A 6,319-nucleotide genomic window follows, 5' to 3' on the forward strand; every position below is an offset into this window, starting at 1 on the left:
CTGTATACTAAGTATCTATTTATAGCAGTGCTTCAGATGCCAGTACCCCTGTGACCTTTTCATTCCAGTAATAAGTAAGTAACTCCCTAATTTCAAAGACAAAAGGTTTGTATTCCTTGAATGAACCAAAATCTCTGAGTGAAAGCAGTGGTAAAGGGAAAGATGGGGCAAGGAAATTTCCTGTTTTATCACTTCAGGAAATGGAGTTAAAGACATTGTGTAAATGCACAGAGATACATACACAGATATACACATACACAACAGTTCCATTCATATTATTACTTTAAATTTTATCTCTATAATTATTTAAAATCTTATTTTGTTCTCTGTGGAAGCGAGGTATTAATTAGAAATGCCACCATCCCACCTCTTTATCCCGTGGGTGCATGAATTGGGTGGCTGGCTAGACCAACAGATACACAAGCAGTCAGTGCTGTAAATCTCTAGGGCAGAATTTACAGCTCCCTTTGTGCTGCCTGCTCTACACTCACAGAGAAAAGACACAAGCAAGCAGGTGCTTTCAGTTTATGGATATGTCTACCTGGACTTGTGCACTGCTGGTGTCCCGAGCTGAGCAGAAGGGGGTTTACTGTGTCTAACACAGCACAGCAAAGCTGGAGCTGGAGGGTATTTCCAAGGTCCTAGGTATGTTACCTCAGACTTGGCACCACATCATCTTGGTCATGCCATTTTGGGTCAGGGCATGGAGGCAGCTGGTTCCCATCTGACTGCAAAATGGCCTGTAGCCATTCCCTGCACAAAGGAGGGTGGAGAAACAGATGGTGGAGCAGTTTGCCCAAGGCCACACAGGAGGTCAGGAGGAGAAGCAAGAGTGGAGCAGACATCCCTGTGTCCCACAATAATGATTCATCTCTTGAGTTCACTGTCTGGTAGGGTTTCACTAAGGAACAGCATATTCCAAGTCTAGGCAAAAATCCATCTATTTTCTCCACTGCCACCTCTCTGTGGGTAGAGTCATTGGGTATTTGTGTCTGGCAGAACATGGGAAGGTTATGAGTAGTTTTCTTCAATTCATGAAAGTTTACCAAACACATAGAAAGAATCTGACATTATCCAAAGAAGGACCAACTTGCACTGCAAGCTTTTGAAATCGTCTACTCACATTACCTTAGTAGCAAATGGTACCCTCATGGGCAGCAGGCTTTGTCTCATCTGTCTTCAGCCATCTAGATGGTCAGCCTAAGCCAGTTATCCATGTCTCTGCTAGAACCAATGGAGAGAAACAAAGCTATCTAGTTTAGACACCAATCTAGGTGTCTAAAACATCTTAGCCAAGTAGTTTAGTCTGGAAAGCCAACTTTTAGAGAGTTTACATTTGATATGAGAAGTTATGCTTTGGGAATAATGCTCTAACTTTAGTAGGGCGAGGTTTCACTCCTTGGTTTTGCCTGTTTATACAATATCTCTATGTTCAGCATTCAAATACAGCACACAATAGATTAAAATCTGTCTTCTCACTCACGAATTCATGCAAGTTTTTGAAGACTTGAACTTTGTGGGAGCCCAGTAATTAGAATGGAGTTTGTCATCAGCTTCACTCATAAAAATTCTTTTTCTGTCTACGTTTTGTTTATTTTCAGGTTATTCATCCCTAAAAGCTTTAACAATGGAAGGATTTAATAAAAAAACTTCCTTTAATCCATTTTTGCTTTTCAATGTGAATTACAATATATTTATGTAGGTAAGTGGTTGTACCCCATTAGAAAACATAAGAAATACTGTTGACTTGTAGAAGACCTTTTCAGTTTGATAAAGTTCCATGCATGCATAAAGGAGACAATTAGTTTTAAAAAGCAGAAATACAATGCCCGAGTTGCATACTGTCTATTGTAATGTATTTTTATTTTGATAACACTTTAAAATTGCTAAGATTTTGCACCAATTCTATGTTAGGTATTATAATATAGCTACTCTGTATACTAGAAAATCACTGCTTCTTCGGGAGCACTTGTTACTGTAGTTTTTGGACACTGTTTACTGCCAATTTTTTTTAATCCTTTAACTACAGACCATTTCCCTTAAATTACCAATAACTTTTTTTGAGCTAAAGGAAATAAGGTGCAGAGCTATATTGTGGTATTCTTTGGAGAAGTATCTTGTATTTGACAAGTTTCAGGCACTTTATGCCTTTTGGGGAACTGAATGGACTTAATGGTCTTCCAAGAGAGCATTAGGTCTACTTAGAAATATTCCTGAAAAACAAACTCCGACACTGAGGATGGAAAACACAGACAGCAATTGCCCAGAGGGACAGTGGATGCCCTATCTCTGGAAATACCCAAGGTCAGGTTGGATGGGTCTCTGAGCAACCTGATCACAATGAAGATGTTCCTGTTCATTGCAGGAGATTGAACTGTAGAGATCCCCTCCAACCAAAACTGTTCTTTGATTCTATGACTGAAAGGATGATTTGAATGGAGTTGACATGTTGCTAATTATGTAGTTTAACATGATCAAGGGCCTACAAATGTTTTGTGACATTCTCCTTTTTCCACAATCTCCATGTGCACAGGTTATCTCAAAAGTACATCTTCAAAATATGTATTTTACATTGTTTAGAGAAAATAGTCCCTAGATGTGTTTTTTCCCATTGTCTACAAAGGGAGTCTTTGGGTCAAATGGGTACAAGGCATACACATTGGATAAGATGCTCCCAAGAATATTCCAGAAAGCTTGGAAAAGTATTAGCCCATCAAGGAGAAGTCACATATTGTATTTGTCTATCACTCCATTATATTGAACTGTGGCTATTCAGAAACATAGAACCATAGAATGGTTTGGGTTGGAAGGGACCTTAAACATTGTCTAGTTCCAACCTCCCTGCTGTGGACAGGGAATATTCCACTAGACCATGTTGCCTGGAGCCTCATCCAGCCTGGCTTCGAACACATCAAGGGATAGGGCATCCACAACTACTCTGGACAACCTGTTCCAGTGTCTTGTCATACTCATAGTGAAAAATTTCTATGCAATACCTAATCTAAACCTACCCTTCTTCAGTTTAAAGCCATTCCCCCTTGTCTTATCACTACATGCCTTTGTAAAAAGCCTCTCTAAGCTTCTAGGCCTTCTCATAAGCTCTCTTTAAGGTTTTAATGGATGGAGGCTCCTACATCTCCCTGGGGCCTTCTTTTCTCCAGGTTGAACACCTCCAAGCATCTCAGCCTGTCTTTGATCATCTTAGTGGCCTTTGCTGGACTCATTCCAACAGGTCAAGATTTTGTGTTAGAGGCTTCAGAGCTGGATGCATCCCTCCAGGTGGGGTCTCACTGGAGCAGAGCAGAGGGGCAGAATCCCCTCCCTTTCCTACTGGCCTCATCTCTTTAACACAGCCCAGGATGCAGTTGGATTTTGAGTTGTGAGCATGCACTGCTAAGTCATATTGAGCTTCTCTTCCACAAACACCCCAAAGTCCTTCTGCCCAGGTCTGATCTCACTCCATCTTCCCCAGGGCTAAACATCCATTGATAAAGGTCTGTAAACTGCAGCATTTTCCTCTTTTGTTTTCTTTTGTCCCAAATATGCCCTTTTCCTTTATTAGCAATTCATGTGTCCATTTTCAAAATTGAAATTATCTGGTTTTCCTTTCAAATTTGAAGAGATTCTATTTGTCCTCAGAACTAGTTTGAATTTCACATTACTCTTCCTTTTTTTTCATATACAGATGTGGACTCCACAAAAACATCTACTCCCTGCTTTTGTTACAGGGACTTGTTAATTTTTTTTTTTTTTTTTTTTTTTTTTTTTTTTTTTTTTTGGTAGGAGGATCTGAAGAAATACAACTGAATTTCTCTGAATTCTCTACATTCTCTACATTCCTCTGAACGTAGAGGATGATGAAGAGGAGACAGCTTGGTTTTTTTCTCAAATGGAAACTGATGGGAAAACAAAAAGCTACTAATTTAATATTTTTTAGAAATATATCTCTGGTATCAAAGGCAAAACAATCAAGGTGTGGGACTCAGTTGCCCATAGAGTTATTTTAGGCATGCAGGGTACCTATTTAGCTGCTTCCATCTGCTCCTCCATAGGTAGCTCAGAGGCTTTCTAACATGTCTGCCAACATCTGACACTGGTACCTAAAGTAGTTGATCAAAGACATTGTGTGCCTGTGTTTGGAAAGTGAATCTTGCCTTGTCTTTTTAGTTTAATTTGTGGCGATTTGTCATTGTGTCTTCTTTAAAAAAAAAAATCTAATTTTATATTTCTTTTGTTGTTTTTCTCCAAGGAAATCCTGTCTTTGATATATATAGAATATTGGTTGGTCTCAGGCACTTCTCAGTAGAGATTGCTGAAGATGCAGCTCCCAAACATCACTCAAATGCAAAGTAACAGACATACATGTTCTTTTAGTAATTACTAGGGGAAAATGCTTGAAGAGTATTTGTTTGTGGACTAGTGATTCAAAAATTTGTACAAAGGAGATCTGAGACTAAGCACTTACAAGCTAAAGGAGTCACTGGACTCTGACACTTGCTCTCCTTTGGGAAGATGCTGTCCAGTAGGAATGATGTGGAAAAGTCACCACCATGTTTTTTCTAATGTATGTGTTTTGAAAAGTAGTAGTGAAGAGTAGAATAGAATAACCCTTTCATAAGAAACATGCCACACCACAGGAGTTCTTTCAAGACAAGTCACTTTCACTGCAGACCACAGTAAGATCCTGAAGTCCTGCAGAGGGCTGAGCCCCAAGATGTGTTTCCCTTTCTAGTGTTTCTCTTGGCTGACTCTTGGCAGTACCCTGCCCAGCAGGATGACTGTGCTCAATGTCATCTCTGGCCCATCCTTCTTCTGTATAAGGGCATGGGGGTTCCTTTTAGACTCCTCTTAAAAGCCCATGTACCCAAAATCATCACATCATCTAATGTTTAAGAACTGTATCTTCTTTCTTTCCATTCATCCACTGTAAAATACCAATATATTATAAACAGACTGAAATTACCACATTATTTTTATACAGACATGCAACGACTAACATGCACAGCAGATTTTATAGTCATAGTATTCCTTTGATTACTACTAACCTGAGCTAGTAAAACCCCTTAAGCAGTTCCAATTGTCATCAAAGATCTGATGGGATTGTACAAACTAAAGATGATGAAAGTGTTGCATGAGAAGTCTCTGTAAAAAAAATCCATCTTTCATTCAAGTAATTTCCCAGCAATACCCCTGTGAACAGCAGTGAGAATTTTGTGTGAGTAAGAATTGGTTGAAGATAGCTAAGATAGATCTACACCCTGGGCATCTCTACCACGTATTGTTGTAAAAAGTAGCACTGGGATGTATCACATCCTTAATTCATAACAACTACTAAATTGAGGCTCTTTCCCACCTTGGTTTACATGAAATATTTCTATTCTTATCTCTTCTTAGCTGTTGGATCTTTGCTGAAAGGGAGAGTTTGCCCTACTATGGAATGGATAGCCTGCTCTGCTAAAGCTGTTCCTGCCTGCAGGGATCCCTGGCTCTCCAAGAGAACTAAGGTCTAGTAAAGTCACTGATGTCCTTTGCCTTTTGTTCAAGCCCCTCCTGTTGGTGTCATTCCCTGACCTGCAGACCTACTCTATGCAGCAGCTTTGGCAGGGCTACTTCTTCAGAGACACACCTTCTCACACACCCCTTGGTTTCCCCAGCTTTGGGGAGAGTTAAAGCAGAAGACATATTTCTGTTGGCTGTGCACTATCCTTGGGAAGTATAAAGCCAGAGAACATTTTCAGGCTCCTGCCTCCAACCTCCTCCCGGAGGGGACTCCAGAGTTTTCTGGGGAAGCAGGGAGTGACATCACAGCTGCTGACTGCCCTACACACCAACACAGATCTCCATCAGTAAATGACCTCTTGCCTGGCTGTTTCCTTGCTGTAGCTGGTACAAATACTCTCCCATTCCAGAGCTACAAACCCTTCTCATCAAATAGATGGGTCCATCAGAGTTCCACCACCCTCACAGTTCTGCCCAAGATGCAACACTGACTGACATGAATCATGGTTTTGCAGATGTTTTTCCATACTTGAAAAAATTAAGTTAACCTTTGTAAGCAGTTGCCTTAAAATAGAACATAACATACATACAGCTTTTCTGTGGTTTCATTTTGTGTTTCCTTGGAAGTAAGAAACCAGAAAAATGTTTCCTTCAGAAGCTTTAAAAAGTTTCATGTATTAGTAAAGGTAAAGGTACAGCAAAACAAAGTATGAGTGGATGGAACAACAAGCAAATCTGTTTAAAGAACTCCTTTGCAAAGTTAACAATGACTCAATAGTAAATTGTTTTTTAATAAGTTTTGTATTCTCCTGGTGTATGG

At 39.8% G+C, this 6,319-nt stretch overlaps 1 long non-coding RNA gene across 1 annotated transcript in view; it reads right to left on the minus strand.

The window, feature by feature from the left end:
- LOC140684733 (uncharacterized) overlaps positions 1 to 6,319 on the minus strand; it is a 436,917-nt gene that overhangs the window by 25,765 nt on the left and 404,833 nt on the right. The gene's annotated exons all lie outside the window — the stretch shown is intronic.

This window comes from Taeniopygia guttata, chromosome 1, assembly GCF_048771995.1.
Source record: "Taeniopygia guttata chromosome 1, bTaeGut7.mat, whole genome shotgun sequence".
Classification (NCBI taxonomy): Eukaryota; Metazoa; Chordata; class Aves; order Passeriformes; family Estrildidae; genus Taeniopygia; species Taeniopygia guttata.